The following is a 23,599-nucleotide window of genomic DNA, read 5'->3' as shown; positions in this document are numbered from 1 at the left end:
ATTGCGTTCGTTAAAAATTCTTTTAAACGATGAGTTTCAAAGTTACAACGTTTAAAGATAACAATACATGCAGTAAATACACAGGGTGAACCACAAAGCATGCTCTCCTCCCCGTATTTATTTTAATAATGAATTCGTGCAAATTCTGATTCTCGACATTTTCGAGTAAAGATAACGTTTATAATTTTATGCTTTTTTATTTTTTCAAGTAAAAACTAACATTTTTTACTGAAAACTGTTAAGCAGATGATTTGACAAATGTTGATGTGACTAAATCGAAATCCTAATGAATAATGTTTGAGTTATTTAACTTTGTGTACAAAGGATTATAAGTCCATGATATTAAGATTGTTTGAAAATATAGCAATTAAACTAATTAATAATACCTTAATAAAATTTTATAATTTTTAAAAATTTTCCCAGTTCCAATCCTCAAAACTTTTAATACGACTTTTGAATAGATACGTCAAAATTAAATTTAATATACTTAAAATTTACAAAAAACCGGAATTTAAATTATTTGCTATTGAGGGATAAAATGGGGATGAACATGCTTGGTGAATCACCCTGTTTAATTTTATCTTTTTGGTTATAATTTTTTTAACGATTATTTGGTTTTAACATCAACTAGAATATACTATTTTTTACTGTAGATATACACACACGTAACAAACATAGACATTTTTGTTGCATTAAAAAAAAAAATCGTATAAAATACCATTTATGCATTATACCTACACACAAAAACATAATACATTTAAAAAATAAAAATTACTTTATTTATAATTTAAACTACGAGTATATTCAATAATGTGTTAAATAAGTAAAAACAATTTGAAAAAGTTATACATTTGCTCGTAAGCTATTTTATATACATATTCTTAAAACACGCCAGTCGATTTATACGTATATTTAATATAATTTATGAACAGACTAGGAAAATACAAACGTACATGGCCTGCCACGCAGGAAAGTTGTGCAAACAATACTTGGTTCGTTAAGCTTCATACTGGGCACTATAGGTTATTATCTGTTCCATAGAAATTCGTCAAACAATTTAACCTTAAACCACCTCGCTCTGTTACTAGATGCTATAGGATTTCGAGCATTTATTAGGCCTTAAAAACACTGTATAGGATAAGTAAAGCTGAGCGAAATTACAAGCCACGAACAATATTCTAATTTCAGTATGGATAAATTAAAGCATGGCTTCAGGACCGCAAGTTCATGCAATTAGGTCAACTAAATGTCCGTTGCTGCTCAAAAAATAATAATATGGAAACAGATAACGACAAAATGAATCAAAAATAATTTATCGATTATCATAAAATACATACTATTTACTACGTATAGTAATATCGTCAAAAATACCAATTATTTGAAATTATAAAAAAGGCTACCGTCAAAATGTATCCTTTCTACGGTTAAACGTCATGGTGTTATTATTAGTTTTTAGTTTACAATATATTTTATTATTTTTCTGTTTAGTTCGAGTTAGTCTACAATTAAGGCCCAGCATATTTTTATTCGGCGCAAGTCCCGTAAATCCTAAGGACGACCCCGAACATAATATGAAAAATAACTAAAACTTGCTTGACATGATAAAATAATTAATATTTTACAATATTCTAATGTGTGACTTGGCTGTATTTACTAAGAACACGGCATACTTGTATAGTAAACATTACAGTCGAACATAGTGGTAAAAAACAATTATCAAAGTTTATAAGAATATTTTTTATACAATTCATAAAAATATCACAGTAATATTTTAATATATTAATACATTATTACTTTATAGAACAAATTGTGAATTGTAAAAGTAAACACAATGTATAATCCGCGGTTTTATCTAAAGACACGTTTGTTATACACTCGAAAAGCCTATGTGTTAAATTGTATTCTATGTTTTGAGAGTTTGCAAAATCGATAACGTACATTGCTTATAAAATGTAATGAGTGTATTAGAAAATGTTTTTAATGTTTTAGTTTTTTGACGATTATTATTATTATTATTATTATTATTATTGCAAAACATCGAATAAAACGTACATCATGTGAGTATAAAGTATAAGCTGTAGCCGACATAACAATATTTATGATGAACCATATATTATAATGTTAAACGAGACCGAGGAAAACGGATATTGGCGGATGGATATGCAAACAGATAGCAGCGCAGTAAATATAATCGATGTGATAAATCAGCATTGACGTTAAGCACTAATATATACCGGTAAACGTACACTACCAGTGGAACTTATTCACTCAGTTGACAATTAATTAACTAGTAATCGGTGATCTATACATTTATTACGCAGCGTACCAAAATGCATGCCAGCAAAAACACATTGGTACGGGAAAATAAATTGAAATATATATACCGTGATCAATCAAATTGATTTACAATATACCATACAATATACATATTATATTGTATAGGATATATATATTAGTTGAAATTAAAAATATAATATGCACTCATAATACTCGTAATATTTATCCCGTTTCCCGTGTAAAATAATTTGTGTTAAGCTAATTCACGGCGAAATTCGACGACAAAATAAAAATATCACACCGAGATACGAAGATTTCTAACTCGATTTCTTTACTATGTGATTGCAGTAATAATTCAATTTCGATATTTATTTACTCGATGAAACCACGATATAATATTAACTTGCCAGCTATTTTAAATTTAACGAAGACAGATTAGGTTCGATTTCGTCAACAGACATTTTCTTACAGAATCGTATTGCCATCATTACGTATACGACGGCAAAGGTCCTTTGACATTGGAAAAATTCTGTTTTTATTTTCATATTGAAAAACTTGGTTTTTTTGTAGCGGTCTATGCATGACGATGACGCGCATGCACATCACACACTCGCGCATACACGATCACATTGATCAAAATAAATATGCGAATTAAACCCCTTACTCGTCGCGGTTGCAGACCACGAAGGAGTACGGAATATATGAAACGTTGAAACACATATAAAAGTACGTGCGGTGTCCGTTAGAGATAAGTCGCCATTAAAATTCATGAGCCCATAAAAAATGACGCGTTTTCTTAAGTATGGCATGAATTATAGGGGTCGGAGGTGAGTGGACGTGATAGCAGTCAACGGAGGGGCGACGAGGAAGAACCGAAGACTTATTCGATATAAACGCGTGAGCCTTTTCTCTACTTTCCCCGTTCTTTTTTCTCAATCACTCTCTCTCTCTCTCTCTCTCTCTCTCTCACACACAGTCTCGCGCTTCATAGCTGTATTTTCGCCGTATCTCCCTTTCTCTTTTTCGCTCGTCGTCGTCGTCGTGTATTATATATTCCATCTCGTTGTTCCGTCTTTTTCCTTTGGCGCATTAACCACGCCGTCCATCATTCCACAAATGAGATATAATAATAATTGGAAGGTAAAAGTGAAAGAGGTAAAAAGGGTTCAACGGGGCGAGTGTAGGGGTCAAGACACGGGACAGATTTTACCGAGATGAAGCCTAAATTGGCGGCCGGGGGAATGACGCGCGCGCGGTTGACGCGTTGTGGAACAGGGACCACAGCGGTAAGGAGCAAGGTGGATTGTCAGGATCGGTGCCAGTGCAAGCGGTGAGGGATAGTTCACAGGAAAGAGTGCGTGTGCGGGGGTGGGTGGTAATGTTGGTGATGGGCGGAAAAGGCGGCGGCGGCGGCGGCGGCGGCGGTGAGAAAGCGAGTGAAAAACAGTGAGAAAGAGAGAGAATAGACGTGATAGAACGACGTGTGGTAGCGGAGAGTGGTCATATTAACTGGTTTCCATGGTAACCTTTTGATGCGTAGTGCAGTGCCGGGATAAAACCAGGCGCGCGTCATACTCTCTCTCTCACACACACTACCCATCTTGCTCTCTCTGTGCCCCCTCACTCGCTCTATCTTTCTCTTTCTTTCACCCTTTCTATCACACTCTACACAGCGTGCTTCCACTTTTATCGATTCGGCGACCACATAACCAACCCATTTAAATATTTTCAAGTACACGTTATTGTAATGTGTGTGTGTGTGCGTGTGTGCGTGCGTATGCGTGTGTGTGTGTGTGTGTGCGTGTGTGCGTGCGTCTCTATATGTATGCGTATGGGGTGGGATGTTGATGGTATGTATGTTTGTGTAAGGAGAGAGTAAAGGGTGTTAGGTGTCTGTGTGTCTGTGTGTGTGTGTGTGTGTGTGTGTGTGTGTGTGTGTGTGTGTGTGTGTGTGAGTTAGTGTGTACATGTACATTTATGAACATATACGAATACGTTTATTTGTTATTTTAATATATTTTGTGTGCGAAGAATCTTGGACTTTCTGTAGGCCAAGGCGAACCTTATCGATTCGATTAGCTATAATAAATATATATATTATAGGATGTATGTGTATGTGTGTGTGTGTGTATAATTGGGCCATACGTAGCATGCTGTTCACAAAACACAATATTGTTAAAAACGTTGTCGCCGCCGCCGTTGCTCGTTAAATCATACCTGCTATAACATAATCTAACAACCGACACGCGCTATAGCTGCCTATAGCTGTCTGTCGCAACGCGATAATATAAAACAACAACATCACATGTCGAAACGTGAAGGTTAACGCGCTGACATTTAATACGCAAGGCCGCTCGCCCCCTCTCCAACCCCTAAAAAAAATAAATAATAATAATAATAATAAATAAATGTTCACGTCAGTGTGTTTTAGCGTGTAGTACTTTAATATATAATTACAATACGCCGACGACCAAGACACCACAACTACCGTTGTACACAACGTTTATCAAGATGACAGAAAAGAAAATTATAAAAAAAGAAATCGGTACACAATTGCAGATCGGGCGAGCTGTTCCATAATGTACCTGTTGATTTTGAACCCTTAACGCCGGCGTGCCACTCTCTCGCTCACTTATTCTCTCTCACTCTCTCACCCTCTCTCTCTCTCTCTTAAACACATAACATCTATCTCTCTCCTCTCTCTCTCTCTCTCTTTTTCTCTCTCTCTCGCCTTTTCACTCCCATCTCTTTCTCTCACCCCTCTAATTTATTCTAACTATCTATCTCCCCTTTTTTTTGAGGTCGTCCAATTATTGTAACGAAACTAAACGAGTCACTATTGTGTATGAACTACTAGGCTATTAATTTTGTATCGAATTATTATTATTATTATGGGTATTTATTTTACTCGTTTAGGTAATTTAACACCATTCGATTTATGTATAAATGTACAATATACACTGAATACACCGCTGGCACTCTATTGGCCAAGTGGACTGTTTTGGCTGTCAAAAAAGTTCTGTTGTTGTGCGGAGGAACGGATTTGTTTTTTTTTTTTTTTAAATTGAAAAAGTTCAATTTAACTGGCAAACTTGTGTCGTTTTTTCCGCATCCCAAATAAAATTTCCTTTGCATATTGTTCTGCAAGCGTATTTTCCCAAAGTCGTTCGGGTAAATGAAATTCCTATCTACATTCTACTTTGGACATTTCAACAAACAAAAAACAAGCAATGCATAGAATGAACACCACCTGTTTTTTTTTTTATGAAAAACACTCGCAAATAATACAATATACTTTATGAACAAATGTTATATACATGTAATATAGATGTATTAGAAATTTTATTGTATTCGTTCAAGAAAAACATTGCAGCTTCTCCCGTCAAATCAATATGATGAATTTGTACATGGCAGTGCATAAGACTAAAATATTGAATTTAAAATTAATCAATATTTACAAAAAACATTATAAATAGTGAAAAAACAAGATATTTTTTATCTCTTATTACTTACTATACTATACGCCCTCGTCTACGTCGTGATCAACAAATCGACACCATAGAAATATGTTTATCTATAGAATGATTTAATTTAAAGCTTAACATTCAACATTCGTTATAGAAACATATACTTAAAAAACGTTGTACAACGTTTTTATGCGCAACTGTCGTAGACTATCTATTTGATAATTAACTAATCAACTAAACATTATACAAGAATATATTTTTTGTAGATATGAAATGATAAAATAACTAATAATAACGACAAATAATTAAAATATACTAAATGGAGATGGTTAATCTAATAAATCTATTTCAATAAAAATAATTTATCATTATTCACAGCTATAGTTTATAAAATAAAATATTCCAAGAAATACTTCCACATTAAATATCTATATAGATAACTAATAAACAATTTAATGATAACAGTGTAACATGATTTTGACAAAAAAATTGTATAATTGTTTATTTGATATATTTAACATGCAAATATATTTTTTTAAATTATTAAATACAAGTATCCGTTAATCAAAATAATGCACGTTGAATAATTTCTTTTTTTTTTAATATACTAAATTTTTATTGACCATTTTTTCAACAAATATAACATTATATACTGGATAATTAATTAGGAAGTAAGGTCGTACAAACTATGAAAACAATAAAATATTTGGGTTTTATAAAATATATTATTATAGTTTTACTTTTTACGACACGTTTGCAGTATTTATATAATTATATTATATTATATTGTTACCATATAAGCACATAGAATGATTTGAATAGTAAGAATAGTTTATAAAATATGTTAATGTAAAGTTTTTCAGACTTTTTTTTAAATATATTATAATACTTATAAACTATAATAATTACTGCAATAGTGTTCAAACATTCGATTCAATAATTGTGAACAGTATCTACACCATCATGAATCCTAAAAAGTAAAAAAAAAATATAAATATATTATTATCAGGTAAATATGAGACACCGAGTGAATAAAGATAGAATTTCATTTGAAACATTTGCATACCGTTTTGACAGTGGTTGTGGTTGTTTGCCCAAAATAATAATAATAATAAATAAATAAAGGGCGAAAAACAAAGGAAAAAGGTACAATTTAACCAGCTGTAAAGAAGAAGGAGCGTAGAAAAAAAGAATACGAAGAAGAAGAAAAAAGGCGTACTACTACTACCGGGTGTCCGAATCGCATAATAATTACAGATTTCGCCACCAGTACCGCATTGGCTACGGCGTCGCGTTACTCATTCATAGTGTGCGTTCGCGCTGTAACACGGAAAGTTCTGAATGTGCGCGCTGGACAAATATAAATAGTAAAATAAAAATAAAAATATGTGCGATTCATTAGAATTTTTTTATCAAGTACACGCTACTAAATAAATAACACAAATCTGATAAATTTTTAAAATCTATTCCATTACATTTTTTTTTTTTTAATTATTATTATTGTTATTTTTGATAAAAATAAAAATATGATTCATTAGCGTTCGCATCACAGCGACTCGAACGCGTCGAAATTACCAAAAAAACAAATATTTAATATGTAACTGTATTTTCTATTCATAAATGCGTCCTATTCGATTGCGTCAATCGGATAACATCTACTTACAAGGCAAATGGCGGTGGGCCGAACAAACTAGACTGAGATTTCCAAAATGTGAGTACATAAAGACAAAAATAATTTTAAATGAAATAATAATTGTTAATTATAATAACTAAAAACGAATTTAGGGGTTTAGGGTTAACGGATGAATAGCTACTCTTACCTAAGGTTATTGTTTAACCGTAGGTATATATTGTTTAATATTTACCATACAGTACTGAACAATAAAAATAATGTTACCATTTCTCTTAAAAATTATATAGTAAACACTATAAATTATAATGTATAATAATGTCGAAAACGACGTAATTAGACCAATACGCAGTGGTTTAATTAACAATATTTTTTTCGTTTAAATGTATTATATTTGATACCTGTTACATACAATTTATTATAATTTATAACACTAGTAACTAGATATTATTACTCTCGATTTATCGATTATACATTCACACAGATGACTTTTAGTGACTGCCATAACTTTTACATTAATAACTAATGAGAAACTATGACTGATAGTATATAACTTATAAGACATGATAAGATGAAATTAGTAATGCGAACATTGTGTCAAGATTTACCCGTGTAAGAATAATTATGGTAAATACGTCCGGTCATAATATGTATTAGCATAACATTGTGACAGAATTATTAAAACAGTATACATAATACTACGTAAAGTCGTTAGGGTGCGGAAGTTAGCATTTGCATGTAGTTACCGAATGGACCAAAACAAAAAAAAAAAAAAAATAGCTAGGTTTCCAGTTACACGCTATTATACAGACTAAAAAAATTAATATAACATTTTATTTTCTATACTTCGTAATTTTGTTTGGGCGCATACTATGTATATTATATTCTTTAAGCCAATACTCTATATTTGTAAGCTGTGCATATAGGTGGCTTAAAAATTCATATTATTATTTGGTACTCTCTTCATAAATATTTTAAAATGCTATAAATTAAAATCGTAACTTTAAGATTACAGAAACTTCTCGGCGAATAGAGAGAATAAGTTATTTTATTTGTATTTAAAATTATGTTAATATTTAAAAATGAAAACTTTCGGATCCCATATATTATTAAATTAAATTAATATTAAAACAACTGTAAAAATAATCTCAAAGTATATTTAATAGCCAATGAATTAAACGATACGCTTAGATACAAAATAGTCATACTTGTTAGAACTCGTTATAAGATCGTCATCATCATCACTATCATAATTTCTATCGTCTCTATAGGTAAGATAAATTAAGCGACAACAATAATTAGGCTTTTTGCGAATGAACACTGTCACTTAAATTTATGGTCAAGCTCACCAAGACATTAACAACGGTGCCAATTTAACTCGAGTAAAGTTTTAACGAGACTAACAACAACAACAAAAAAGGGGGGTGTAAACGAATCTGTAATTTTCAATTTTGTTATATAATTATCATCATCACACCTTCAGGCAAGATTTTATGGCCACTGTTTTACACAGTTATAAAATACTTTTTTTTTCAATTATTGAAATCAATTACCACTTAAACTAAAGTATCACGAAATAAAATAATAACGTCTGACTTGGTTTAGCATGGTTTCGATATTATCATAAAAAACATGTCGGCGTGTGCTATTAATCTTGGACAACAAAAACGCATACGCTAACATAAGAACAACTGTATACCGGTAGTATAATATACGTTATACAATCAATTTAACAGAATAATAATATGCCTATTGGACGTTGAAATAATCGAGTTGAAATTGGTAGGTACGAAAAAAAATGCACTGTAAATATACGTTCGTGTGAGCAGATTTATCATGTACCGTATTAGAACACTAATAATAATAATAATAGTAAAACGTATGCGCGTGTCAATAATTCAAGTTTGAAAACATTAATTTACGCTCTGCGATCACACGAAGAAAAACTCTGTATTGTAATTTTGTAATATACAATGTGAACTTTCTGTAAAAAATGTTTTTGCAATTTTTTAAAGTTAGCGATTTTTATTTATAGACACGTACATATTATAATAATAATAATAATAATAATAATAATAATACACATAGAATATAGGTATAAGCTACTATGGCTACTGTAAAGGTCACACCAGCATCGCCGCCGCTACCTTCGTCGTCGTCGCCGTTGTCGTCGATAGCGTCCGTACACGGTCGAGAGCTACGAATTTAACGTAAAATGAATGAAACGTTTTTCTCTTCGCTGACCTTTCGGAAACTGCGCATACGAACGACACGCGTATAATATACTCATTACGAGCCATAAGTGTGCGACCACTACTAAACTATTGCCTCCCACGACGTCACTTTAACGAGGATGACTCGACAATGTCCGAGTTTTGGGAATAATCTAGTCCACCGTAAATTGAAAATCAACCGGTAACATAAAATTGACCAACTTTTACCATTACCGTATCAGGTGTACATTGCAGCTGCAGTCAAGCAAATATCGTTGTTCGTTAAACGAAATAATCACTATAATTGATAGTTGTTTTATATTTTGAAGTCTGAGCGGAGCGATGTATTGGCTTTATCACAGTAAGGTTAGTTTTTTTATTTTGTGTCTGACGTCACTTTAGGAGCATTAAAAATACGACTTTGTGAATATTTCTGGTAGCTAATTAGATCTAGTTGGTCATTTGGGAGGTCAAAAGTAAAAAGTTCATAAAACTTTAAAAAAATGATCAGGACAATTATTTTAATTCAAAATAGAATCTCCGTAGGAACTTAAACTGTTATCAAATGCTAGCATTTTATAGATACGATATAGTTTTTAAAGAATTGTTGTAGGCACTTTTCATAATATTTATATAGATATTTGAAAATGTCAACATTTTCTTTCTCGATTGTGATTTGTGATAAGCTATCACTGATAACATTTGTTTGTCAAAATGACTGAAATTGTAGTATATCGTTGCTCATGAGTTATTTTTATTTCAATAAAAATAAAATTAATGTAAGTTCTCAAATTTTCACTACATTTTATATTCTTATATACCTATGATAACTATAATTTCACTTCAAATAATCTAAAATTCTTTGTCAAAAAATATCAAAAGTAGAAACCAAAATATTCCATTATTACTATAAAATTATAATTTCCTGTTCGCATCAAAACGTTTTGAGTATTCAGACTAGAAGATAACCAGAAGTATTTAAATTTAAGCTATTTATATGGGTTTAAAATTTCATAAGTTTTTTAGTTTGTTTTTTTTTTTAAATATAAATAATAACTTTACATTTTTGTCTCGGTAAAAAAAAAACTCGGAAATAATACAACGTAAGGATTCCTTTTTATTGTATCTCATTAAAAATATCAAAATAATTCAAATCCGGACTATTTGGATTAAGATTTTTCACAATGCAAACGATAATTTATATTATCTCTCCCCCCGTCCATTTTAACTATTTAACTCTCTACGATGATATTTTACGACTATAGCGCACTTTTCTCCTCGTCTACCCCTCGCGTACACATATACATGTATACGTTTTCACGTGTCCATACGTTCAGGTAATCCTTATCGATTTCGTACCATTCCGCCGTTGACGTCGCGTACGTACTCCCACGCGCCCCGTTTGCTCTAGCGTCATACATACGGTCGGTAAAAAAAAAAAAAAAAAAAAAAAATCATTCCACGACTCTCCGCGATCTATAGCGGTGTCTCGTCGTCGACGGCTGTCCGGATCGTACGTTTCTGTCCCACTGCGCGATACTCGCGAAAACGGCGAACGTATCGATATTTCGACGATCCGCCGATACGATACACTATTATTATTATTCGTTTTTCCGTCTACGCGGCACGAACAACGGTCTCGACTGCGTGCGCTATACCCATAATATTAATATACCATAACATCATCTATGTATCACGTGATATTATTATCGTGTCGATTACGCTTCCCGTCCGCCAAAATCCAATGCGACAAAAATACGTCGATTCGATGTCCCGCGCGGTACGAATAGTTGCTTATCGTGTATAATACGGTACACTCGCATAGACACGAGGGTATTGTATTCATATTTCTGTGTAATATACATATAGTATATTGGCCACGCGTATATATTTTTAGGTAATCGGTGCGACTACAATAATATCGCAGTGTTCGTCCGTGACCGCTGCACACGCACGAATACGATGAAAATATGCTTTTTTACAGAGACGGGTTAGGTCCTTACCGCGTCTGCGATGGCAATGCGAGCATATCGAACACACGCGATAAGAACAATGCTCGACTGCCCGTTGACGGCCACGGCGGCGTTGTCAAACATAATGATATCGTAAGATCAAAACCGATCTGCACTACGATGTCCAAGTCCAACCGTATCGTTAAGTCCGTATAATTAAGCTAAAATTGTGTTATTCTACACTTGGTTTTTATGTTTCGTTAATGGTTTTGACAACCTGAACATAAAGGCCGACTGTCTACAAAGAAATGGAAAATAAAACTTAATATTGTTTTTATTTTCTCCATCAATCATTGTATGCGTTTTGCTTGGGCACATTGATTGAGGATATAGTAATCGAGGGCCGGACTTATAAAATAAACTCGGTTAAATTTAACTTGTGTACTTCTATGAGCCCGCCCCAACAAAAATATCAATTTTTTATAATAATTTTAAGCTTGGAATATTTAATAACCCAATTTCGACAATTAACGTGTTATCAATTAGTTAGGCTCTTATTGATTTGATATAAATAATAAATAAATCTCATTTTTTGACATGATACTCATAAAACCAAAATTTAATCGTGGATGTTTGATTGAAATTATCTTATAATAATTTATACTGTTTACAAGCCTAAATTACATTGGTATTTAGTATATGATTATCGTGATTTAGGTAAGCACTAAGCCACTTATACGGTGCAAAACATATGGAAGAAAAGAATACAAAAATATATCAAATAGGTAATATAAAATAAGTCTTTGGGTGTTGACCGTCAAGTAATTAAAATTTATTGATATAAAATATCAAATCTTATTGAATTATTATAGAATGCAATAAAAATAATTTAATTAATTTAATCTCATATAATATGTGGTTATGTGTTTTAGAGATTAATACCTGATTATAAAACACGGTATTTTAAAATGATTTTAAGTTGTGTTCAGAAAACCAGAAAATGGTCAACATTTAGATCAAAACTCACCCACTTAAATTGCTTTACTGTAAGTTTATGGCGTTTGTGCTATTTTTCGTGATTATCTTATCTCAAATATCTCAATAGAAATGAGATATTTGGAAGATGATTCGCTAAAGTACAGCGTGTGATAAATTTCCAATAAATTAAAGTTCTGTTCGAAACCATAATGATTAAGGTTCTTTTATCAACTCGAAAAATATTTTGTAAGGAAAAATGCGAGCATTATTGTAAACCCATTACAATATTTCCTTTGCAACACTCAATATCTAAAAGCAAATTTGATTTACATGTCATTATGTATTCTTTTGAATTATGATTTTCAGTCAACTTGACACGTAAAAGCGTTATCTAAATGATTATTTTTATTTTATATATTAGGTTTTATAAATAACCTATAGTGCATTAGATTAATATAAGTTATTATAATTAAGTTGAGTTGTGATACACTTAAAAATTATTGCTTGTAAACTTAATAGAAGATAAGGGCTCAGTCACCTTTCAAAGATAGTTGAAAACTACTTTGTATATACATATTTTATGAGTCAACCTTATTTAATGCAACTTGTTTTGTCTTTGTTACATAGAAAATAAAAGCACATATCTTTAGAATTCATTAGCATAAATTGTAGCGCTCATCAACTCAAAATTGGAGTTCATGTTAAATATATAAATATTTTTATGATGATTTTTAAACTTTAAGTATCATCATATAATCAAGTTAAATTGTCTGATGATTTAATTAGGTAGTCACATATGCTATTTTAGTCATTAACTTGAAAAATGCTAATAGTAATCTCTTAGACACACAACAACAAAAATAGTAAACAAATTAGTAAAAAGAAACTAAGCAATAAAACATAAGAAAAATCCCTAACCAAACACAATTTATATAACTTTAATATAAAGTTCTAGTTTTCTTCATTGTGCTTAAAAAAAAATTTAAAACAACTATTTATAAAAATAGTCAAACTGGTTTATTGCCATAAAATAAATATGTACGTAAGTTTCATAGTAGTAAAAGTCCATAGAGAATACCAACACTTTGTTTCCACTTCATCGAACGTCGAGAAACTATCCTTTACTCCCCGGGGAGGATAAACGACTAATCGAAGATTACACCAGTTTTTCTTTCGATTCAACCGGATATCCGGGGGGAGTAAAACAGAAATTGTAAGTCATTGCACGTCAATTCTAACCATGCCGATATGAAATAACGCCACTACTACATTGACGGGCAAATGAAAAAAATATTATCGACGTGAAGCAATTATTGTTGTATAATAAAATAGTCGAAGAGACAATAATTTCCCAGCGGAATGCAGGCTTACGGGACAATAATATAAGTTATTAATAATAATGAGAATTTGAATGGAATAAAATAATATTGGCTTCTCCCAACTCCATTCATGATCAAACCATATGACGCGAACGCGCGCGCTCACGCAGCGCACATACTCCACGTCTGCACGACAAAGTCCACAATAAACAACCCTCTACTCACTCCGTTGATTTTGCAAAGAAAAGATAAAAGCGAAAAAGCCCTAAAGCACTGAAAAATAAACGGAGACCTGGCCGATCGCTACGTCGTCGACAACAGCATATATTGTTTGTTTAACGTACAGCCATATGGTTTTCGGATCGTTCGTTTCCCACGGGTCCGCCGCCGAGCTTTATTGTGATTAGATATTTTTGAACATGTTACTGGGATAAAATATGACAGGATGATATCGTTGAAAAATAAAATTTAAAAAAATACACGTTTACTTGTTTGTCTGGTACTGCAAACCAAAATTTGTTTTTAAGAAACGTTGCGATTAACTCTATAAGCTTGGTAACATTACGCCAGTGTTCGAATTGGAAAAAAAATTGAGGATGGACGCTAGTTTTAGTTCAGAAACACCGTCCCATAGCACATAAATTGTAAAGTAACCCGTTGTGAACTTCGTCCTCCACACCGTCTGCACATATAGTAAGGTACTATAAAGCTAGTACTTTTCCTCGCTTAATTAAATGAAGGGGGACGCTGAAATCTATGAAAAAATGAAAGCGAACTCCGTCCGCCTGCGTCCCTCCCCCCAATCCGAGCACTGGCGCAACAACTATTGAAATAAATATTATCTTATTTTAAAAATAATAAATAAAAAATAAACAAAAACTATTTTTTTAAAAGGTATAATATTATTGGTTTCAATTCATACCTAACGATTACTATTTTGTATTAGATATGTCCGCCTTAAATATAGTGGTATTTTTGAAAAGGTCATAATGTACCAATAATATGTTAGTTATTCACAAAAAAAACTTCAAATGTTTTCACTGATTTTTTAACTTACGATAGGAATTTTTTTGTATATTGAGGTGGTTAGGTTAGGTAAGGCATTAAATACACGCAAATAACATATATTGATGTAAATATTATAATATATTATAATGTTAGTTAGGTTTATAAAATGAAAAAAGAAAATATACTTTATTACCATCATTAGGAGTACCGAGCAAATACTGTGCTATAGTATTACATTCAACATGTATTTGTGAAAAAAGTACCTTCCTTTATAGTTTATTATGATGTGCCGCTCATAAAATTATAATTAACATTATAACAATGGCTATTGTCAATATCATCTGGATGCTTCTCATGATGACATATAAATTATTTACTTTTCATCGAGAATCATCTAATAATAAATTTGAAATTATCCTGTCAATATCGACATTTGACATTAACCAATTATTACAGTCAATAAGCAAAATATTTCTTTCAATTTGGACGTTTGAAGTTCACTCAATTTAATGTTGTTTATGTTTACTTGTTAAGCTTACCTACTAATTTATAGATATAATTCACACACGCATTACATGAACAACTTTAATAAATAAAACATCAAGAATAAAAAATGAATCTTGGAACAGTAAAAAACATGTACACATTTTTGTTTTATTATAAAATATATATCGTAAATTATCGTGTCATTCACAATTAAAATTAAGTCAATAATGCTACCTAATCGTGCATACCTAAGTGAATATGTTTCCCATTTTGGTAAGAACAATTTAAAAAAGAAAAATTGTCAACTCGATGTTTTTAGTAAAATTCATAAGTAAAATATTATTTCCTAAAAATAATTCTATTTAATCCATCAAAATTAAACTTTACAAATGTAAAAGCACAATATACATAACATGTATATATTACCTTAAATAAAAGTAAATGTACTTTTCACGATAATATAATTGTATATTATGTATTATATAGTCCATGGACAATTTTAACATCATCACATTGTTTCTAAAAATAATTAAGATTCGAATAATTTATAAAACACATTTCTTCGTGTTTTAATTTATTTATTACATACTACACTATTACATCTGAAACAACACATCTGATTAAACCACATCACGTAGTTGAAAAATTCCAGTTGCATAGTGTCTTTCTGGTGAAATGAGTTGGGTTAAATCCTAATAGTTTACAGGATAAACAAACTTATCCTTTTGGAAATATTCAAGCCAATCCCATAGGCTCACAGTATCACACTTTTGACCTGTACTCGTATACTAAAATTATTATTTTGAAACAATTTACAAATAATAATGTTATTTGAGTGAAAATAAATCTTAGCCTTACTCCCGTGAGCACTAATTATAGGTATAACATCGCTATAAAAATGCGATTTAACCTATTTTTAGTAACCCATTTACAATTAGTATTCTTGAGCAAATGATTATTTTTCTGAGCAATTTAACTCTCTCCGACCAATTAAAGTCTCAGGCAGTTAATGAACGTATAAGGGTGTTAGAAGTACTACCAGCCACATTCAGTAAAAATAAAATAAAAACATTATTATTACACCTTCACAACAATCGCATACAAAATAAAACGTTTTATTGTAGACGAAGTTTAAACGTGCTTTCTTAAAATTTACAATACACTCAAAAAACTATAATTTTTTTTAGTAAAATATACATTTTATTGGTATAATGATCTTTATTTATTTAATAATAATTCTTTTTTTATTTTTCATCATACGATCTAACACTCTAGCTCATTTAAATAAACCATTTGGTTTTATGCAGAAAATAAATGCGAATATACATTTTTATTACATTATTATTATTATTATTAAATCATTGATATTTGTATAACAATTATTTCTTAATTTGATAATAATCATAAAAAAATGAATACCTAAAAAATATATTAAAATATTTCAAATGGTAAATAAAAATTCATTTTTAAATAATATCCTGTAATAACAATACACTTTTTATTATTTTAAATAGTCAAAAATGTTATTTTGAATTTTGTTTCCACATTTTTATTATTTGTTTTTTATATTAAATTTAAAAAAAATAACATAAGTATCAAATTGCATTATACAAGAATCAGTCAATGTGTATTTTACAGTTTTATTTAATTTTTATGCACACGTTTTCCACGCCGATAAATAACATTGTATAAGAAAAATTAAGACATTACTTTTTGAACAATTTTCCCGTTATTTTATGAGATTAAACATATACAAATATGTTATTAGAAAAGTATTCAAATGACTGTATGTTTGAAACTTATTCGATTAAATTGTTGTTCCAATTGTAAAAAAAAAATTATTTGAATACACTTATTTTATTCGAATAAATGCATATTCTAATAATTCTCTAGATACGATTTCCCAACTTTACTGTTAGAACTAGACATACATTTATTTCTTAATCCTCCAAATATACTTAGTAAAAAACTTATTCATATAAGCAGGATAAATGGTCAAATAATAAATGTATACCAAATACCTATTGTGTAATATATTTTAGTATAATGATTTTCAATACCACTCTCGATAAGATATATATTTTTTAATATTTTATTCAAGCAAATATTTAAAGTATTTGTTATAATTATTTTTATTTTGTACATTATAATATGTTTAAACAATCATAAATGTTAAAATTATTAATATTAAATACGGTATTATGTTACTTATTATCTTTCACACTTCTTATATTCGTAAGTCGTTATAAGCCAACAATAGTAAAAAAAATAAATAAAAATAATACTATCTTGGGAATTGTCGTTACCCATGTCAACACATTTTACTGACCTAGTTTTATGTTTCAAAACTTCTGATATTTTAAAAAATATTTTAAGAACCTACAATTTAAATATTTTCTATCAAACTCGTGAAATAGGTTAAAAATTAAATGTGATAATATAAACTTCAACGTGCACAAGGAGTTTAACTAATTCATCACAAATCACGTTCCGTGGAACGAAATTTTTCAAAAGTGTGATTGGTACCTAGGTAGCCTAGGTGTGCTATATATTAAACAAGTCAATTTCATGATATACCTGCGAGTAAAATTTAACGAACCGAGAAATTAATTAATATGATCATTTACCTTTAGTACTTCTAAATGAACAATGTACAGTATGTATAATGTATCGTACGAGTTAATTTTTTTTTCTTCTCCCCAGACAAGTATAAAAACCTCTACAGGGTCTCGGCGCTATTACTAAAGCTTCCACGCACACGTTTAAAGGTTTCACTATTAAAACGCCAATGTCCGTGCCAAAGTAATTCAATGCCCGGGGGATAACGAGGGGCGATAAAATGGTTTGACCATGTCATTATTTCGACCTGAATAATAAATTCGTGTAGATGTTAAGTCATATTAGATAATGCTAGTTCAGAGTATCAGGACACTGGCGCTACTAAACAATTTTTGGACACGCGAAAACAACGGAGGAACAATAAATAAATTATTACTGTGCCCGTCTCTAGGGCATCTCGTTCAAGCTACTTATATCTTTCAAAGTTTGTTTGGCTCCTATGGATTTTCACAATTTTTCGATTAACAGAGCCAACGAAACGAAAATGAGTACACCTTTGGAACTACGAAATCCCGTTACCGGAACCGGAAACGGAACAAATGTCAGATGAAAATTAAGAACATGAATTATTAAAATAACCATGAGTATAATAACAATTATTATAATAATGGTAGTGGAATATGATATGTATAGTATTTTTCAAATGCTTCACAATTTCTATATTAAACGATAAAAAGAATAGTTTCTACACCCGAATCAAACAAATTCAATAAATGAATAACTATTAAACGGATATTCATATTCTGTTTTTTGAGTCGAAAAATAGTACATACGAGTGTTACGCCCTCTAATAATATTCGATGTATTTAAATATATAAATTGTATTTTTATGTTATTCCAGTTGGCGCCTTTAGTTTGCTTTGTTGTACAATGTTTAATAATAAAACCTAAATACAAAAAGGAAAGTATTACATGTGTCAAGAAAATAAAATTACTTTTGTTGAAACAAAAAAAAATCTATGTTTGGCATAGTTCTAAAAAGGTTATGCCAAAACCATAAATACAAATAATAAACGCTTTTAACTTTTCCTATAGAGAAACTTTATACAAATTTTGGTAGTAGGAGGTGCATTTACGAAAGAAAAATAAACAAGTAATTTTTTCATCTATTTAACACAATATACTACACAATTCTGAATTTTCTATAATAATATCATTATTATGACTTTTAAAAGTTATTTATAAATATTATTTTGATATATATCTGAAACAATAACATACATTGTTATTTTAAAACATATAATAATAATTAGACACCATTCCAAATTTACAAATAAGAAATATTCTTGTAGTAGTCAGTGTCTTACATAGAGAAGATAAATTAAAAGCAAAAAATTGACTTGGGTGAAAACATTTTATGAATGGATATTTTGTTAAAATATATAATTTTAAATTCAAACAAGCTTACGGTTAGTTAGTAAGAAAATTATTATCAACAATCAATGCTAGAAACAACTTTGCTACCTACTGCTATAATAGCAGAGATAGATAGGTACCTAATATTTATTTAGGTCTACTTATATAATATCGATATAACAGAGGAAAATTTTTCTCTTCCCGGTAAGCATTAAAACTCAACATAAAAAACTGTAAACAACCATCATTATGTAAAAACACGAGACTAAGATAACTGAAGTACAAATATAATTATGGTTATAAATATGGTTTTTACATTAATTTCTATGATATTATTAGCAAATCAATTCAAAAACGATGTTTTTAAATAAACAATATTAATGTTAGTTTACTATTCATCAGATACCTTAGAAGTGTTTAAAGTGTTTTGAAATTGTTTAAATGATCATCAGTATTTTGTTTATTTTAACCATTCAAGTAAACATTTATAAACTTCATGAGTAAAATCAGGCAGACACACGTCGTCGTAATGATGCAATGTTATTTTCGACAACAATTTAATCTAAATTCTCGTGCACCACGCGCTACTGGACAAAGTTTACATTGTTTCAGCAATGTGCTGAAATGGTCAATAATGTAGGGAACTGTATTGTATTAAAAACATATTTTTCACATAACCCAAAATAATTAAACATCGTGCACAACATTCAAATTTCTTATCTAGTAAAGGCGATTAAAAATAAAAATGATAATATCAAAGACATTTTACTTATTCATATTGTATTTGTACCTAGTCGTGCCATAAGTTCTGTCCCTATTTATCAGTTGTTCCATTAATATTTTACGATAACACTAATGACTTTGTTTATGAATATAATTTTCAACAATTGTAATATCTACTATTTTTGGTTAGTACGATAGTTCACGTCAAGTATTAAACATGGAATGGGGTATTAAAGAAAATCGTGTTGCTGTTATTGCGTTATTTAAGTGTAATAAAACACCATTAGAGATTTTCAACTTGTTGAAACTGTTGAAAATAACGAAAAAATTTGTTTATCGGACCATAAAACGGTTCAACGAGTTCAACACTATAGATGACAAGCCAAGAAGTGGACGTCCACGTGAAATAAGAACAAATGCAGCAGTCAAAGCTGTCGCACAGAGGATTCGTAGAAATCCACTTCGCAAGCAAAAAATCATGGCTAGAGAAATGAAAATTCCACCAAGAACCATGTCACGAATAATTAAAGAAGACCTTGGTCTTGGTGCTTATCGAAGAAGCACCGGTCAGCGGTTGACCGACGCTTTACGTCAAATTAGAACGACAAGAGCGAAGAAGTTACTTAAGCGGTACGCAAAAAATGGCCACAGACAGATACTGTTTACAGATGAAAAAATTTTTACTGTAGAAGAAAAATTTAACCGTCAAAATGATAGAGTTTATGCTCACAACTCTCGGGAAGCTGCTGAAAATATTCAAAGAGTAGAAAGAGGACATCATCCAGCCTCAGTGATGGTTTGGTGGGGAGTGTCATATGAGGGTGTTACTCAACTGCATTTCTGTGAGCAGGGAGTCAAAACACGTGCGGTTAACTACCAAAACGATATTTTAGAAAAGGTAGTGAAGCCTTTAAGTGATACTTTGTTTGTAGGAAAGAACTGGACCTTTCAGCAGGATTCAGCGCCTGCACATAAAGCAAAAACCACACAACGCTGGTTAGAGGTCAATTTACCTGAATTTATCGCCGCTCAAGATTGGCCCTCGGGAAGTCCAGACCTCAATCCTTTGGACTACAGACTGTGGAATATTTTAGAGGAGAAGGCCTGCTCTAAGCCCCATCGAAATATCGAATCATTAAAAGCCGATTTGGTAAAATCAGCTGCCTCAATACCGTTAGAAGTGGTGCGTGCTGTCATAGACGAGTGGCCAGATCGTTTGAAGAAGTGTATAAATGCAAATGGTGGACATTTTGAATAGTATTTATTTTTTTTTAGTTAGTAAGTTAATAAAGAATAAATAACATCAGTTTTTTTATATTTGTTTTATTTTATTTATTAAGTATACACCTTTGTATAAGGGACAGAACTTATGGCACGACTAGGTATAATAAAATTTTAACACTACAATTGAATTTATCGATTCAGAATATTAATTAACTAAATAATTAATATAATTTGTTTTATAAATATGCACAATAATGACACGCCATATTACTACCACCTACCTAAGACTATTTTACAAAATTGAATGCTCCTGCTCATTTGAATAGTAGTGATAAAAAATATTTTTTTCTAGTCGGTCTTTTCGTTTTTCTGTCCTACATAATTTATATGATTCAGAGATTATTTTTATCTTGTTAGCTGTATGATGCTTAATGAACAAGTGACATTCTGTTTAAAAAAAATAGTCCTTTCTGGAAATTTTTATATGTATGGTGGGTATTTTAAAATTATTTTATATTTTTATATTCATTTTAACATAATATTATATATTATAATAATTTCTTTAAATATTATAATACAGGGTGATTCACTAAGTATGTTTGCTTTCTTTTATGCTTTATATTAAATCAATTTCTGATGTTTTTTTTAGTTTCTATCTTATAACGATACCTTAATGATACAGAACCTATTATTTTCAAATAAAGACCATCATTTTGAAACAATAATATTTTTGTCATTTTTTATGTATTATAACCAAAATGTGATCGTATTTTACTTTTTACCCCCTCTCCCCCCCCCAAAGTACCAACTAGATTCATTTTCATTTTCAAAGAGAGACTGAAATTAAAAATCAAAGTACAATTACTTTTCTAGAATGTGATGACAGACACAAAAATAGAAGAAATAAAATAAAAAAAACACACATTGTAAAATCAATACATTCATTACTCCATACAGAATCTAAAAATCAAAAGAATAAAAGCATAATTAAAAAAAAAATGACGGTCGACATACTTGGTATACGTAACACTAAAATGATAATATGTTTGATAAATTGAACACCGCTGAGGAGCTTCATATAATGCATACATGTTTCTTTTTATTTTAAAGAAAAGAAAATGAACTATCTTTAATTTATTGCCAAAAAATCTGCGATAGGCTTTATAAAAATACTATTTATATTTGGTCTACCTATAGCGTGCTAAAAGCGCTTGCGTGACGCCTAAAACCAAACAGTATAGGTGGTATGGTAGGTATGGTTTCTGTTGTGATGTAATCCAACAACTATTTTACACCCCTATATCAATATAATATGTTACGGAAACGGATACAAGACCGTGAAAATGCATTCCATTCCGGAGCACTTCTATATAAACATTGGATATCATAATTAAGCAACTATATATGAGGTTATTCTGTTTCTGTATAATTTCATCAATTATATAATATTATGACGTGCTTGCTATTATACAATGTTCTTATGCATATTATACATTGAACAAGCAATTATACGAATAATTATTTGTAAATATACCTGCAGTGCCCACGCAAAAAGGGTTTGTTCGGGTCACAATATTGGCCGTTACCAATTTTAGAGCTTTTTCTTATGACAATATAATAAAATATGCTTATCACTTGATATATCTTCGTTGTTACGTTCTGTGTGAGCATTTTTTTTTTTTTTTTTAATGTCTGTCCCTAAAAGTCTAAAAGTTCTCATAAATTTGACCATCAAGTAATTTTTAACTTCCAGCAATAGCTGATACGAAGCATACTAGATACAGTGACATACAAAACTGTAAATTAATGTACGTAGGTAAATAGTATTATTTTTATGCAACAATTACTTACGGTGGACGTATGCCTAACATTTTTGAATTGAACACTGCTGTATTATTATAATTGCGTACATTATAATCATCCTTACATGTTAACAATACATTATGCGAATGTACTAATAGGTACTATTAATTTTTGAAGGTTTCACTTTACGATTTCGAAATTAAACATAATATGTAGGATTTAAAACGAGAATTAACTAATGTCAAATGGAAAAGGGTAATGTAAATTCAAGTATCACGTAGTTTTAGTAGTGAGTAAATCGAACGTAGGCGTTCATTGATATAAAAATATACACGAATATCATATACTATTATTAAACTTTTTTTGGTACCTGCTGATCACATAATAATACTATTTTTGTTATTTGTAGTATGTTATCTAGTGTTTACGGATTATGGTTTAAATTAAATATTTTAAACATTCAAGACCGTTTACTAATATATTATTATAACTAGCGTAAATGATATATTTAGAATAATATCAGTTACGAATATGTATATATATA

The 23,599-nt window shown here is 30.4% G+C and overlaps 2 protein-coding genes across 6 annotated transcripts in view; one reads left to right on the top strand and one right to left on the bottom strand.

Annotated features, from left to right (window-relative positions):
- The window catches only part of LOC113549185 (pseudouridine-metabolizing bifunctional protein C1861.05), a 193,171-nt gene that overhangs the window by 116,429 nt on the left and 53,143 nt on the right, over window positions 1-23,599 (bottom strand). The gene's annotated exons all lie outside the window — the stretch shown is intronic.
- The window catches only part of LOC113549186, a 67,425-nt gene continuing 50,888 nt past the window's right edge, over window positions 7,063-23,599 (top strand). The window contains exon 1 of the mRNA XM_026950372.1: window positions 7,063-7,455. The gene's annotated coding sequence lies outside the window, so the exon portion shown is untranslated. The remainder of the gene's footprint in view (window positions 7,456-23,599) is intronic.

Source organism: Rhopalosiphum maidis, chromosome 4 (assembly GCF_003676215.2).
Source record: "Rhopalosiphum maidis isolate BTI-1 chromosome 4, ASM367621v3, whole genome shotgun sequence".
Taxonomy (NCBI): Eukaryota; Metazoa; Arthropoda; class Insecta; order Hemiptera; family Aphididae; genus Rhopalosiphum; species Rhopalosiphum maidis.
Note: the sequence above shows the minus strand (reverse complement) of the source record. Positions and strands in the feature narration are given on the sequence as shown.